The sequence below is a fragment of the Anas platyrhynchos genome, chromosome 5 (assembly GCF_047663525.1).
Source record: "Anas platyrhynchos isolate ZD024472 breed Pekin duck chromosome 5, IASCAAS_PekinDuck_T2T, whole genome shotgun sequence".
Taxonomy (NCBI): Eukaryota; Metazoa; Chordata; class Aves; order Anseriformes; family Anatidae; genus Anas; species Anas platyrhynchos.
Genome location: NC_092591.1, coordinates 56359544 through 56376348, shown reverse-complemented (window position 1 = coordinate 56376348; position 16805 = coordinate 56359544). Strand labels below are relative to the sequence as shown.

The 16805-nt window shown below is 36.9% G+C and overlaps 1 protein-coding gene across 6 annotated transcripts in view; it reads right to left on the bottom strand.

Moving 5' to 3' along the window:
* Positions 1 to 16805, bottom strand: part of ANO3 (anoctamin 3) — a 247467-nt gene that overhangs the window by 112007 nt on the left and 118655 nt on the right. The gene's annotated exons all lie outside the window — the stretch shown is intronic.

The following is a 16805-nucleotide window of genomic DNA, read 5'->3' as shown; positions in this document are numbered from 1 at the left end:
TTTTTTTTTTTAAAACCCTCAAGAGGAGGCCCATCGCTATATTTAGCTGTTACTGGTTAGAAAATAAAACTATTTTTGAGTCTTATTTCTACTATAAGATGTGACAAGGAAGGACTGGCGGTGTGAATGTCTCCCAGTCACTTGTCATTTTTTTCTTCCCATAAGAGAAATTTTTTACATCCTTTCCTAACTATACCTGGCATATTTCCTATATGCATCTAGAAGATAGGATAAAAGCAAAACTATTTTAAATGATTTCTTGAGTTGTATCATATACTACATCAGTGACCCGATTGCTTCAAGTATTTAGAAGTTTAATTTCCAAACATTTCAGATCCTCAGGTTCTGAATCATCTCTTTCTTGAGACTGATTATGTCAAAGACACATTCACCCATTTATTTTAAAAAACAATTTTGCTTCAGTAACTTGTTGCAGATATCTGTTAGCATCCATTTCTTCTGCCTAAAAAACCAGGAAGATGCATCAGACAGACTGAGCTGCAGCACCTGATCCCATGCGCCCCAAGTAGAGACTCCCTCAAATGACATCCTTTGGATCCCAGAGAGCATGCACTGGTCAGAAGCTGAAACCATTTCTACGTATGCAATAGCTATACTGTAGACAAATAACTTAGCTCATACTTTAAGGAATTCAGTCCAACATATTTTCAACTTACTACCTTTTTTTTTTTTTCTCCTGTAAGCTCACTGTATATTGCCAGTTTGCTTTTCAGCTGCTATGGTGATACTTTTTCACTGTTACATGGTTATCTGAAATGCTTTGCTTTTATTATTAAGTGGAATAAAGATTTTTCAGAAAAAGCACATGTATTTTACTACTACTTTAAAAACACTCCTGGTAAGATTGACAAGATGAATATGAAGCCCGGAGAGATTGTAACATCTGTCATTACTTATGGCTACACCAATTAAATACCTCAATGAAAACAATCTCCATTTCTCCTAATTAATAATGTCTGTAATTAAAAGACAGCTTTTTTTTTTTTTTTTTTTCTACAGTCACCTCATCACTGAGAAGCATGGCACAGAAGAATGCTAGAAACACTTACTGTGCAGACAAGTTCTGCTGAGGAACTTCAGCCAGCCAAGACTTCGTTGGTTCTAAACTGAAGATGCCTGCAGACTCCACTCCCTACAGGTATCTGCCGATGATGAGGTAAGCTCAGACACATTTCTAGGACAATAATTTCTGAATTTGCTTGTTATGTAGGTCTACTCATTCAGGTGAAAATCTAGTATAACTCCAGGTCATGTGAAAATCTAGTATACCTCCAGAAATTTTTAAAATGGAAACTTTAAATGAAGAAAGTGAACACTGGTGACAGAACCAGTAAAACCGAAGAGCACTATTTAGAACCAGAGTTGCACGTATTTCTCCTAAATGCCTTCAGATAAGGTACAGAAGTGGATGACTGCATGCCTGATGTTACAGAAAGAGGCACATAAAGGCTGACCAAGAGTCACACAGTGAGCTGATACAAGACCCAGAAGAATTGACAAGTTGTAGAAGAATTGGCAATTTGTGGCACCTAGAACAGCAAACTGCCCTTAACACCAGTAGCTAGTTTGGCTCTGTGAAATGAAATTCAGTCTATGACCTCACATGTTTGCACACACAAACTGAGATGTGATTCTCTTACTTATAGGTCAGAAATGAGCTACCAGCACATGATGAACATGGATTTCATCGCTTTGCAACTCTTGTTCACCTGCAAATCACCACAGCTGCTGATGCTGCAGAACTGAAGAATTTTTTCTTTACGAAGCATGCTGTAGCTCCCTGCTAGCTTTCAGTGACTGACGAGATTTAGCATGTGACAAAGGCTTCTTACAGCAAGACACAATGAAAAGCCTGTTAATTAGAAGGCTTTCTTTAGCCTCCTTCAGCAACCTTTGTACCAATCTCGAGTCACCTACCTGAACATCAGGCCCACGTAAGACAGCTCAATGTGTCTTGAGACATGCTGTGGAGGTGTACAGAGCTATTTTAAAAATCTGTAATTTTATAATTTTCCAAAATTACAGGGGAAAAGTTGAGATCATTACTGAAGCACTTAAAAACTCTAAAGGTTAAGTATCTGAAAAACAATTACCAGTGCTCTTTTCTAGTCTACGATTTAAAAAGAAAATGATATCCTTTCAACAAACACAATTAAGCCAACTGTACAGAACTATGCAAGTTTTCTCTATTCATCTATGCACCTAATTTAGATTTCTGTATTACTTTAAGATATTTTTTCCTTTCATGAATAACATCCTTTAAGAAATCAAGAATAATGTATTTTATGAAAGTTTTTTACCTTTATGAAATGGCAAAATTGCTCAGCTGGAACATAATTTCTATTTCTCTATATCAAACCTAAGCACAAATACATTTTAACCACTATTTTGTCACATCTCATAATATCCACTGCATCTCTTCTTACAGAAAGTTGAAACATCGCACACACAAGAAATTAGTTTAGATGACAAACGGTCTTTCCAGATAAAGCTCTCCCACTGAACACAGAGAACAGGATCTAGCTACTAAGACTGAGCTAGACTGTAGACTTTGTACTAGATTTTAACCACAAATGAAGCATCCTGATGAACCTATCATGCATATTACATCATCCTTTAAGAGTGAGACAGATTTTAGGTTCATTCTTAGACAAAGATTTTAGTCTCATCTCCTGCTTAGCCCAGTTTTGAACTGAGCATATTCTCATACAATATACGGTGGTCACATCGAAGAGAATTAGTTTACAAAAAGATGAGAGCACAGCAAAAAGGGTGGAATTTTACTCTCTATAAAATGCTCCAGGAAATATGCTCTTCCTCTGTTGCTACACAGTTATCTAATGCTAAAAGAAGAAATTAATCACAGGTGATGCTACTATATTGTTTATCTGTTTGTTATATTTGGTAATAGAGAAAGCATTCGTTTGTGAAAAGTTAAGAGGTTAATGGAGTGCAGAAGAAGAAAAAAGTCACGTTTAATACAAGAAAGAGAAGATGGTCTGAGGAAGGCAGAAAAATTCACAGGTATTAAATTCAAGTATGCATCAAAAAATAGTTTGACTTTGTTTAACAAGCAGCTCTCAGCAGATACTGCAGCTGGGGTTGCATAAAATTTACTGGAGGGTATTTTGAAAGTAAAATGTCCTTTAAAACTATTCAGCACATAACTCAATACTTCTTTTAACCCTTAAGTGTTTGATTTCACACCTAGAAACAGAGACAGGCAATCTGAAAAAGTTTCAACCTAGCTTTGATGTTAGCATTTACCTCCTTAACTACTACAGTGCAATGCTCCATAGCCTCAACTTAGTAATATTACTTATTAATTATTGCTAGTTAATTTTAATTATAATTTAAATATAATAATATTAATTATTACTAGTAATACTACTTAGCCACCCATTATCTGAGAGGACCACTGGTGTGCTGAAAGGTAACAGACAAGTATTCAAGATTTTGAAAATTATGTTCATTAACATCAAACTTTCCTATAATAAAACAAGTGTATGCCCACAGCCTTCTAATATCACAGCATAAAATTCTCAACCACAGTGGCATAAGAGTTATGAAATAGCAAGAAGCCCATGATCAATTTAAAATTCAGTTAAATCAATTAGACCTTCTGAAAGACAAGACAGTGGACACTGTTTAATACGTTACTAATCTCACAACTTTTTCATTTAAATTTGAAGTTTGCAGCTTTTGGTTGAGACTTCAAAAACTGCTTACATGCTTAGAAGATTGTCTAGCTTTTCTAATTATATTAGCTAATAGAAGATATCTTTCCCACTGCAAAACTTGCCTCTCTGTGCTCTTAGAGTCTTGATGTTGGAATAAATATCACATACTCTGTGCAATTACTGATCTACTTATTTAAGGTATCAAATGAAACCCTTAAGGTTAGTATTTCACTTACAAAATTCTAGGCTGACCGATAATTGTTTCTCAAATAAAAAATTAAAAATAAAGAATCCATGTTACATAGTATGGTGTAGACATGAGCACATAAATTTTGTTACTGGAGCGAGGCACTTCATTTCTAAGAAAATGAAACCTTATCACTATGTGAGGAACTTTTGTACTATTTCAACATAAGTAAGTCAATGTGGATGCAAAAAAAAAAATAAAAAATATGGGAGCTGGGCATGCAGAACTATAAAAATGGAATTATTTGGGTAAGGAACAGTGATTTCTGTATCCCAGAAGTAATCTATAAAGAATATTTCATATAAGGAGTATCCGTGAATTTAGGCATCTTTGTCAAAAAGTGATTCTGATGAAGTCTCAGGCAAGAAAGCAGTTCTCTCTCATAAACGAGTTAAAAACCTAATCTGCTTAAAATTTTCTCGCATTTTGACACACATTTTCTAGAACTAATGTTTAGAATTACATTCATAAAACCTGTCAGGAGTGATGAAATGTAAGACAATACTTTTTTTTTTTCCTATTTATTTTTTTTTCTCTGAAACAACCATGCTATAAAATAAGCTAGTAGAAAGAAAATTCTTTCACATATGAAATCATATACATGATTTGCTAACCACAACTGGAATACAGCTTCTTTGAATGTTGTAAAGATTTGATTCTACTTCCAAACAGTGAAGGGAGAGATGCAGATACATAATGATTTGAGGGTTTAAGTTGTAAGAGTTTCAAGTAACTTCTACTGTCTTGAAAAAACTGATGCAAATGAAATGCAAGTGAACTGATTCAATAGATCATTCCTTTAATACTGTAAAATTTCTGTATTCTTCCTTGGCTTTAACCAAAAGCCATGCAGCTGCACTCACTGTTCTGCATTTAAATTTGTTCAGGTAATATTGCAAAAGAAATAGGAAGGCATTTTAACACAGAATGTGAAATGTCAATACTATTGTTTCATCTTTTTTTTCCCCTCAGTGAATGTATAATAAGGCAAAATAATTGCTCTTATTTGAAATTTAATGAGTGGTATATAAAGAGAAAAATAGCTTTCAATGTCAACTACATTCCCACTTACACCATAAAAAGAAATCCAAAACTTCACAAATGAACCAAGTTCACCAAATAGATTTTTTGCCCTGCTACAGAATTAATACCACAGTACTGTTCTGATTAAATGTTTAGATTCAATATGAGATAACATAAAAACTAACCTTACTTTACGCTTGCAGGAAATCAAAAAGGTTAAACATTTCTGCTGCAGTGATTCCTACTGCCTTTCTTCACAATCTTACAGCTTTTGACTTCAAATGCTGTTTCCAGATACTAAGGAAATTACATTCTGCTGATGGAAAACCTTTTCACACTATCCTTAGGAACACTTTAGTACTCACTGTTCATTTTGAGTGCATTCTTGCTGGATTTGTTACTGAAACACAACAAATATCACTGATAATGGAAATAAATATCTAATTTATCTGAAAAATAAAACTCATAGTAATACATGTATTCCTTTATTATTTTTAGAAGGGTATAACTCTTCTGATTTCAAGAAGATGACCTAGAGACTTTATACAACTAACTAGAGCATCCAAAATATACGCAGACATTTTTACATTATTATTTCTAAAGAAGAATTTAGAGACTTGCATTTTAAAGTCTTTCAGATTAGATACTGGCAGGTATTATAGCAAAAATATAAATTAATTCAATAAAATCAAGCAGCAAGAACAGAATTTTTGTTTTCAACTCATTGTCCAATCAAATGAAATTTTAAGATACATCTGCTACTTGAAAATGTAGACTTCTTCAGAACTTTGTTCTCCTGAAGAAAAAAAAAAAAATGTAAAACATTCCTTGCCATTTACTAAATCAATGTTATAAAAATGCATGTTAGATGCAAGATCTGAGAAGCCATTGCATACAAAAATGTTGGATGTATTCCATGTTATTGTGTCAAGTGAAGGTGTCTTAAAAATTCTGATCTCACCGAAAAACAAATGTGATCTTCATAAGTAAAACTCTTGTAAAGGTACAGTAAAGCTACATCTATTCAAGAGTCACTCTTAATCAACAAAAAAACATTTTTAGCAGAAATTTTTCCTTTTCTTTCAAATACAATGAATAAAAATAAAAAAAAAATAATGTAACTTTGGATTTAACCAGTACATACTTGAAGGGATTTGAATCTTATATGATATCAGTACACACTAACAGAATGGTTTGATAGGGTCGCAAAGCTTTTGTTATATATACACTATTATATACATATACTTATTAAAAAAAATCAAACATAAACAAAAAGGCTTTGCAAAAAAATAAGTTCATCCTTCTTGTTGCAAACTATGAGCAGTTAATACCGCCTTGTAGCAAACAACATCTAAATCCTTCTGGCTCCCTCAACAACTTGAACAGCTATGGTCACAAATACGTATTTTGTATCTCTTTAGGCTCATTAGTTGCTTCTGTTGGATATAACTGCTCCTCTTTAGCGCACTCACAGTTGTCTTCAATGTTTTGCAAAGCTCTCTCTGTAAGGTCTATTTCACTCCAGGAGGCTGGACCACTTTCCCTAGCAGCTCAGTGTTCTTAAGTACACAAATTTCTGATAGAGCCTGACATCTAACAGGCAATTACCAACAAACTAATGGGACATGTGCTATTAGTGCTTCTCCTCATCCTAAACAAACCCAGAAGTTGCTTTGGGGAGGGTGGGTTTTGTTCTTTATGTTTTGTTACTGGCAGAACACATTACTTGATTTTAAATGCTGGCTTTTTTTGTTTGTTTTGATGGCAACTTTTGAGGTACTATTCTTTCAGTACGTTGGGTTTAAAATGAATAAAACCAGCAGAGCTCATCTAGAGTTGGTGATCTGCCCTTCCATGAGTCATCCACACCATGTCAAATCAAAGGGCATTCAGTATTGGGAGCCTTGAAATCAAAGTTTTCTATATGACCTACTACGTGTTCAAACCCTTAAAAAGTTTCAGCATCTCAAGACAAAAGCTAGCCGGTCCAGCAGCCAAATCACTCACCATCCCCCATCTGGTCAGAGGATAGAAACATCTGTATTTCTGTTCAATGACTGTTGGTGAAAGCTGTAATAATACTGGGAGTCAACAAGATATACTTACTATAATTAATTTAATTAAGAAATTAACAATGGCTATTGGCCATAGCAGCTGACAGCACACCTGCCAAAACATTGACTCCCAGTGCAGTCAGCAGTGAGCCCCTGCAGAAATGAAGGCTGAGTCCCTCTTGAGTTACTTTGGCAAAAGCACTGCCGGCACATGATGGGAAGAGAATAATCCCCTCCCTTGATGCTGCTGTGGCCACATCTGGAACAGTGCCCAGTTTGGGGACCTGACTGTACAGGAGGTGTCTACACCCTGCAGAGACTCCAGCAGGGGGCTACCAAGACAAGGAAGCTGGGATGTATGGCACAGGAGAAACCAACACTTAGCACAGTGAAGACAAGTCTGAGACACAAGCTAACTGCAGGTCCACTCCACTACTTGCAGGGAAGCCCACCACCTAAAACGGGGAGTTAGAGAAGAGAGAGACGTGGCTATATAGAGACAGCTCTGTGTAAAATCTCACTGCAGAAGAGAGACAACACTGCATTTCAGCCAGTCCTTTTCCCAAGATCAGACTGAGTTTTTGCACTGGGAAAAAATATTACTTGTGGAAAATTGACTATGTGCCATGCATTCATTCAGCATCTACAACTATGAGACTAAGAAACAGTTCTATTCCTTAAGCAGTTGTCCCATTTCTTAGTACTGGCCTCAAGATCACCCTTTTTCATAAACCAAAATTCATGTAAAACCTAATCCCTCAGGACTAGTTTATCTAAGGTTTACAAGGCAGATGTAAAACTCAGAGAAATTCATCACAGACAATTAGGAGAAGGATTGCAAATCAGTGCTTTCCCGACAGAATAACTTCTCACAAGGCATTTATTAAAAAAGTACCGTTTTCCTACTCTGACAAATAGCGATTTTTCCTGCACTGGGAAAAAACATTCCCATGGATATAACCAGAATGTATGGGATCTTCTCTCTCTCTCTCTCTCTCTCTCTTTGTGGGCTCTTGAATGGGAGCCATCAGTAGTAGTTCTGTCAGTGTTGGCTTCTATATAGCAGTGTGATATTTACCTATAGGATGCCCAGATTAATGGATTATTAGGAAAAGATGAATATGAAAAAGAATGATTAATCAGTATATTGAGATTTTTTCAGCCACTCTCTGTCTATAAATGACTTGTGATTTTTGGTCAGGTTTTTGCAAAAACTGAAGACTAGGACCATGTTTTACAAATCCGAAAAGAATTTGAACCCAAGTGCTATGTCATTTTAAAACTTGGGCAAAGAATAGGCAACCTGCTATCAGTATGCTAGAGCTATAGTGTACTGCTGATAGATGCTGAAGTAGTTCTCAAAGGTTGGTTTCCTTATGAGTAGTTTACTTCTATGCTTCAATAAGCAGTTCTTACTTGATTAGTATCCATAAGGCTAGTTCACTGGGAAAAAAAAGAAGTCTCAGTAGCAACATACAACATATAAAGTTGCTCATTTGCAACTGCATATTCACTTGTCCAACACAACATGCAGAATGACGTGCAAGAGAGCATGCAACAGCAATGTGGATTTGCATCTGCTTTCTGACTAGTTTCAGTATGCATTTAAAAAACATAATACAATTACTAACTTAACATTTACCGTTTAACATAAAACATCCAACAGTTATAGACAATCTCTAGGCTACATTTCTTTGAGATTACTTCAGCACTCATTTATCAAATATAAAATGAAAATTCAACAGAATTGGTAATGAAAACCTGTTTACAGAAGATGTATTATTACAAGAAATTAACACAAATTCAAAGAAAAAAATGGCAAAGAAAAGAAAATGCATAACCAAAGCTACACCAATACGCACTTTTCTGAGAGAAACTTTAAGAAATTATCATCTCATAAACACAGGGAGTAAAAATGAATGGGAGAAATAGCAACAACAAAGCATTCAAAAGGAATTCTATTCCTCTCCCTTTGCTAATCCTGAAAACAGTGAATTTTAAATGAACGGAAGAAGAAAAGCAAAATACCCTAGTAATGCTAAAACTAAGAGGTTAAAGATTAAAATCTCTAAACTAAAATATGTTTTTATTGGAAGTATACCTTTTGCAGATATTATTAATGCATTGAAACATTTGGACAAAACTGCTACTGGTTTGAATTCAGCTGACATGATTTCCTTTCTCACAGTGTATTAATGCTCGCATAACTAACATACAAGTGATGGTTGAAGAAGCTAGCATCTTTTTGTAGATGGTTTCTCTGAAGTATGGTTATACGTACAGGACATAAAATATGAATTTATATTTGTCAGCTTAACAAACGTTCTGAAAATCAACTAAAATCTCCTAACTACACAGAAATGGGCTGTGTAGGCCCCAGTAATACACAAGGATCCGCAGATGAGTGCAGAGGAAGAAATACCTGCTCGTAGTCAACAGAGACTGCTACCAAAGCTGTAATCATACTTTGGTCACAAGGAATGACCTAATTAGGAACAACACAAAAATAAATATTGGTATGGTAGGAAAGTCTAGCAATAAAGACTTCTCGTCCTGGTGGGGCACATGCTTTCATTCCCATCATTTCTAATACCCACCATTTCAGGCATCAACAGATAGCATAAAGCCACTAATTTTCTTTTTTTCTTCACTATATGTTCTGCTACCTGGTGTTACGGGGTATTTTTCCAACACCTGCAAGTTTATAAAATTAGATTACCTCTTATTATCTCACTTATCACAGATTATCACACTTATGAGACAAACCCTCTCTCTTTAACTCTATCTTACAGCTTCAATTTATTGAACACTTTCTTGACAGCGTTTCCCAGTTGACCAGACACTAAGTGAAGTATCCTTGGAATCCTTCTGTCACTTGATGCTTTTTGGTTACCTGTTCATCAATTGGCAACTCCACTACTAGAACTGGTCAGAAATGTTCAAAATGGTGACTCTGCCACGCTAAGAGCACATTTTCAGGGGACCAGAATATTCTCGAAACATTATCAACTTTTCTAAAAGGTCACACTAACACAGCTTTAAAGTCAGCTTATTAAAAATTCCAGTAAAAAGAAAGTGACTGGCAGTAGAAACAAGTGAATAATTATCAAAACCAGAAAGAAATTTAAAATGATATTCTAATTATTCCACCTCTGCATAGCACTTGAAGTTGATGCCTTAAAATCCATGTCTTCTGGGAGCTTCAGCATGAACAGGAGAATTGTTCACAGTTAAAAGTTAGAAAATAAAGCAAGTGTTATTTCTATTTCTTTTTTTTTTTTTTTTCTACAGTAGAACTAAAAAATAAAAATAAAAATCCACAGCACAGCTTTTATATTCTTGTTCCCACTGACGTACTCTAAACTACAAAAGTCATCTTCCCCCCCCATTCAAGCATCACATTTCTCTTTCTTCCTTCCATTGCCTTCTGTTTTTACCTAATGATTTCTGTATTTCTGAATTAATTGCTTTACACTGAAAAAAAAAACAAACAGCTGCATTAAAAAACATTTGTTTTGAAAAAGTATCCTCTGTACTATGTAGCCTGTCCATTTCAATGAGAAATAGACGTCATATTCTTCATCTTAAAAAATACCCATATTTTAGCTGTTTCTCTTTTTCCAGTTTTCTGTTTTCTTTTTCCTGTACTTTATGAAGTATTTAGTAAAGAGGTTACATGCCTAATACTTTTACCGATTATACTCATCCTTAACCACCCATACCAAAGCTGTTAGTTAATTTTCTTTTTATTACAAGACTTTCAGACCAGCCCAAAGCTACTCTGAAAGAAATTATAACAACTGTAGGACTTGCATGGAGATTTTTAACCTCAAGCAGAATTTAGCACTTGTAAAAATGCTTCTCTAAGTTTTCTTTTCTAAGGAAGATTTCTTTTCATGGTCTTTCTGCTCCACTGAATAGCAGCTTTCATCAAGTCCCTTGCCTTTTCATTCCATCCTGCTAAAACAAAAACAAAAACACTTAGATTCCATCTAGATAAAAATTCTGACATCAACTACCTACAGATGTCCACTAGATGTGAACTGAAAGATTTCTATGAGATTATATATAAACTAGATGATAGTAGGTAACAAGCACAGCACCTTTCTTTGCTTTTAGCTAACCACAAGAATATCGGACATGCCAAGATCCTCCAAGAGCTCGCTCATCCGGCTGCCAAAGTGATGCAGGATTTGAAGGGGAGGCAGGATGGTGGCTATTTGCCTGACCGACTGACACACCTAGGAGAGATGCAGCAGCAGCAAAGAGGCCTAGGGAAGTCCTGTGTGATCTAAACACAAGCATTAATTTCCAAATCTTACCAAACTGTGTCATTAAGTCTAATAAAGGGTAAACAATAAATATAAATAAAATAAAATCACTAAGGTGTCACAAGACTGCAAGCCACAGTGATATTGATTTCTTGTGATAGGTGCTCAGTCAACAGCACAGAGTAGTTGTATAACTCTTTTCAGATGAAATGAATATTGACATTTCAGAAAAAAAGCACTTTTTGCTTCATTTGATCCTGTGAAAAATCTGGTGGTTCACAGGACTTGCACTTGTGGCGCTTGTCCACATCCCCACGCAAGCAGGCACTGCTTCTACAATGTACAAGACTTATTTATTTTTTAAGCACCACATAATTATTTACTCCAATTAGCTCATTCCATTTTAATTGCTGTTCTCTATATGAAAAATGTGCAGAAAAGCAACATATGATGACAATGAAAAGCAGAAAAAATTAAGAAAACCTATAAGTATCCTGAACTAATTTAGGATAAGTTTCAACTATAACTCATAGTCAGGCTTCTTAGTCATCTAAAAAAAGAAAGAAACCCTTTAGTAGTCTGAATGTTTATTAGTAACTCACGAGTTCTCATGTTAAACCTTAGCTGAGGACCACCACAGGATCTCAGAATGGTGGAAGTTACAAAGGAAACCTGGAGGTCACCCAGTCCAAGCCCCCCGCCCAAAGCAGGGTCACCCTGAGCGGGCTGCCTGACACTGCGTGTGGTCAGGTGCTGAATACTGCCGAGGCTGGAGACCCCACAACCTCTCCAGGAAACCTCTGCCAGTGTTCAGACAGGCCGCTCATAATAATAACAACCTTTCACTGGAAGATAAAATATTTTAGAGGAAATGTTATTTCGTGTCTAGCTTCCTTCCTATTTATTTTGCTTCCATCTTAAATCTTGCTACTCCAATTACTGAAAATGTTACAGCAGCTCTGTGTAAACCTTCCAGACACAAACATATCATTGCAGGCTAATTAAGCAATGGACAGTATAATTTTCTGCTGCGAGTCAAGCGAATGCAAGTCAAACTCATCCTTATTTCTAGATTTCCTACAACATATAACAACAGAAGGTTGGAGGAGCTCCTTTCCTACAGACCAAAAGAAAAGTAAGCTAGGACTGATCCCTAACAGCATGTTATTTTTACTTTTTAAAAAGTTACTTTTAGTAACATCCTAAAAAGTAGCTCATTCACAAGTCAAATTCCCGGGCACAGCACCGAAATCCCATTGCTATCAGTGAGAGTACATGGGGCTTCTGCGTGGAGTGCATCCAGAAATGTAGTTATTTATTTTTAATGTTTGAGTATGCTCAAGATAGCTTCCAAATCAATTGTCATGAAGTTTTTGTGATAGACCTTTGAGCCCAAGCGGCTTTCAGGCAAGACAGCAATAGTAAGTGCTTCCTTTTGACAGGCTGTTTTTCCATTCAGCTTTTCCATTTTACTTCGATGCTGGATTTCTCAAACAGCAACTTCAAAGTTCTGCATTTCTGAAAAGAGTGAATTATTAATAGCAATATGGTTAAGCTCCCGTGCATTATTCATTTATTCCTATGGACTATTTGTGCTTCTGAAAATTCTCTCCTCCTTTTTCACTCAATCTTACATGCCAAGGTACCTCACAATAGCATGAGCAATGCATTGGTGATTGCTGGAAAGACAAGAGCACCTACTTATTACAATATAAGCAAACTGCCAAGCAAAACTTTTTTTTTGCTGAAAAATCCTTGCTTTTGCACATGGGAAAACAACAACAACAAAATTTATTGTGGTTGTAAAATGTTGATCCCAAACCATGTTGATCCCTTCTTTTGCTGCTTTGCTTCCTCCCCTGCTAAGTCTGGTACAGTCCCCAGGTGCTCTACCCCTGCATCCCCACATGTGCCCCAGTGAGGGCTGCACTGGGACAGCCTGGGACTGGGACTCACCTCTCTGCCCAGGGTAATTGGGGCTGCCACTGTGCCTCTGGGCTCCTCTCCATATGTGGGGACAAGCCATTGTTGGGCTGATGTCTCTGCTGTGATGGGCCTGGCAGGACAGCTCTGGGGTTCCCCCACCTGACACTGTGCTGATCAGCTCCTCCACATGTGAGGAGAACCCAAAAGGTGCAACTTTCCACCCACACTTCAGCCCGGTGACAGCACGTTCAGGTAGCTGCAGGCTGAAGCTACCCAACACTCCTGCTGTCACAAGCATACGGTGACAAAACTTGGCAGAAGATAACCAGGAGAGGCCATTCCACCAGTCCCAGACAGCATTTTGTCTTCTTAGACTGCATTTACTTCAGTGATACACCAACAGACACTAGCTGCAAGTTACGCTCAAAAAGATGGATGACCTAAGATAAAATCTGAAACTTTTCTATGAGATAGCTCTGGGTTAACTCTGGTTATAGCCATGACTATGTCAGGATGAATGCACCTATAGAAGAGTTAACCAGGAATAGTTATTCAGATCTAAAGTCATATTTTGGGGAAAGAATTGACTCTTCTGGTTTAAAAGACTCCTTGTTCAAAAAAAAAAAAAAAAAAAAAAAAAAGATATATATATTTAAAGGTCAGCTTATTAAAGATCTAATTATTGGACTGCATTGAATTCCAATACCTTTTAAACAGCATTAAGCATGTAACTCCTAACAATTACTGCATGTTAAGCATCCAAGTGCCATTAAACTTCCTGACAGAATACTCGCCTGCATCTTGGCAAATCTTAAAATAAAAATCTGGTTGTGAGCAATCCAAAGCCCCTAGGTGCTACAGCATCAAGTGGAATTTCACCTAAACAGCTTGGAAATCACAACCTTCCTCTACAAAGCACCAGCTTATGACCAGCCTTTTGAGGCGTACATATATTCATTGAATGCTTCATATATGCCAGAAGTCAATTTTTATATACAGATCGATCTCTCATCTATCTTTAAATACATCAACAAGAGGGAACTACTCTGCACAAGAGGAATTTTGACCCCCTATGCCTCTCCACTTCGACGATTCAGCATCCAGCAAGACATGTCACCACACTCCATTTTTAAGTATGATGCCCACAAAGCCACATTAATTTCAAGTGGGAGTAAAAGCTAGTGCATAGGTGTTGCGTTTTCCTTTCAGCTGAGAAATCCAGCCTCTGCTGTGTGTTCAGCCATACGCATTTTGCATTCGGGTGGTACCTGTTTATTTCTCCATCTCAAGCCTTTGGCTTTATGCCCACCCGCACGCGATACAATTCCCATCCTCGCTGGATCACCCCTTAGCAGAAAACTGTTTCTATCAGCTACTTTGTTCACTTTCTTTTGGCAACTGACTTGGAAATCAATACTCATTGCAGAGGCTGGCTGCAAGGCAGGGCTTGATGAGGCTGCAGCGGTGCAGCGTCTGAGCGGCGCTGCTCCCACACGCATCTGTGCTTGGTACCTGCTACTACTCTATATACATACATCTCTCCCCACCTACCATCTCTGTGTCTCTGCATCGCTCCTCACCTTTCTATATTTTGTCATTCACTCTTGTGCTTATATATTCCTCCTCTCAACGTATTCCTAAATTCGGGAAATTCTTAGGACCGACTGTTCTACCATTTTCCCTTTGCTCTTTTGCTGCTATTTTCTCATATAGCGCAATTCCTTTTAGAACGACCACACAGAAAGGAAAGGGAACGGAGTGCCACACAATAGCCCTAAGATAACAAGTAGAAGGACTTTTTTCTCCTAAAATTTTGGTTAATGGTTCAGGAAAATTACATCAAAGGTACCAATTCCACTGGTTTAAGGAAGCAGAAGGAAAACGATGCCAATGTTGCCTATATCACACCTTCTGACTTAGAAAGGCATATTGAGGAAGTTGCTAAACAAACAGTAAGGAATACGTAATTGTTTTGAGCAAGAGTAATTGTACTAAGTCAGACCAGCAGTGACATTTCAAACACTTTACAACTCAAAATCTTTCCATCGTCACAGTAATTATCTGGAGTGTGCGTGACTAGCTACAGCTCTTCAGTAACTGTGTTGTAATTATGAATTTTTCAATATATATCTGCGAGTGCTCTACTTTCCTTTGTTTGTGCATTTCCCTTGAGCAATCAGTGCTACGCTGAAATCCAGTAAGAATTGCAACAAAGCAGCAAGAAAACCCATGTGTCATCTTGCTGTACTTTATTACTAAGTAGGAAAACAAATACCATACAAAGAGCAGCGTGCTGATGTTCAGAAGTGATTTCTGCAGGTACTCTTCATACAGAGCACTCTTCAAGCTATGCTCCCTTCCCCTAACTGCAAAGATAGAAGCTAATTCAGCATGTTTGCGTGGGTTCTTTTTTTTTTTTTTTTTTTTTTCAAGCGATCCTCCCTTTAAACAGATCAAATAGTTGCATCATGAATGTTACTGTTTTCCTGGCTTTTGCTTACTGGAGATGACCCAAAAGCATAACTAAGATATCGTCTTCAAAACCCCATTTAAAACAGTCAAACGAATCGTGAATTAAGCTGCAAACTCACCAGTCAGGGAAATGAACAATTCCTCACTTAAGTAGTCACACTGGCTTCGAGCCCTCACAAGCCAGATGATAACCCAAATTGAGGCAGACTCAGAATCTCATTCTGAGCAAACAGAGATGAATTTGCATTCATTGAGGCTCAGAGTTGTTAAAACATATTGCTGTACACTGTAGCTTAGTTTTGAGTTACACTCATCTTCAGTAAATAATCTACCATAGAAATGAAGTGATTATAAAATGAGCTTGTAAAGGGAAGGCAGGATTTGTATCCTGGGTAATGCTACACATGTATCATTCTTCCTGCAAATCTCATCTAGCATCCAGCTCAAGACAACACAGCCACCCAACCTTCTTCACTGTAGACAGGCCCAAGCAGAAAACCAGACTTGTTGCTTGTCAAACGTGGATTTAGCACAATTAGTTTCTGCTATCACAGCATACCAAAAATGCAAGTCATTGACCCAACCCCAACTTTCCAATGAAAAAACACATCACTTTGTTCACTGCTACCTAACCGCAGAGCCTGGGACTTGGGACTCCCGGTATTTATATTTGTGACAATCGTTCAATTTGTCATGGTTGAAGTTATAAAAGATACCTAATCATAAACTGCTGACTATGCTAATTTTCTTTCAAAATTTTATAAAATCAAATCCAGTACACTAAAACTATTATTACAAATACTGAGAATAAAGAGAATTCACACTGCCAGACTTGTTTCATAGATCTTCTTCACTTCGCAGAATTCAAAACTGAAAAAAATAAGTGAAACAAACCAAAACAAAAGACAAAGGCAGGCTCAGAACTTGTACTTTTGCAGTGATGTGCAATGAAGCATAAATGCTAAAATGAGAGCTCTGAAGAAAGCCAATGTTGGCAAGGGTTGCCTATTTTAACAGGTCCTTAGTGATGGAGATCCAAAAAGCTTTGGAACAGGTACAAGGTTTGACCACAGCTAATACCCTGCTAAGCTGTACTTAAAGCAGAGCGTAG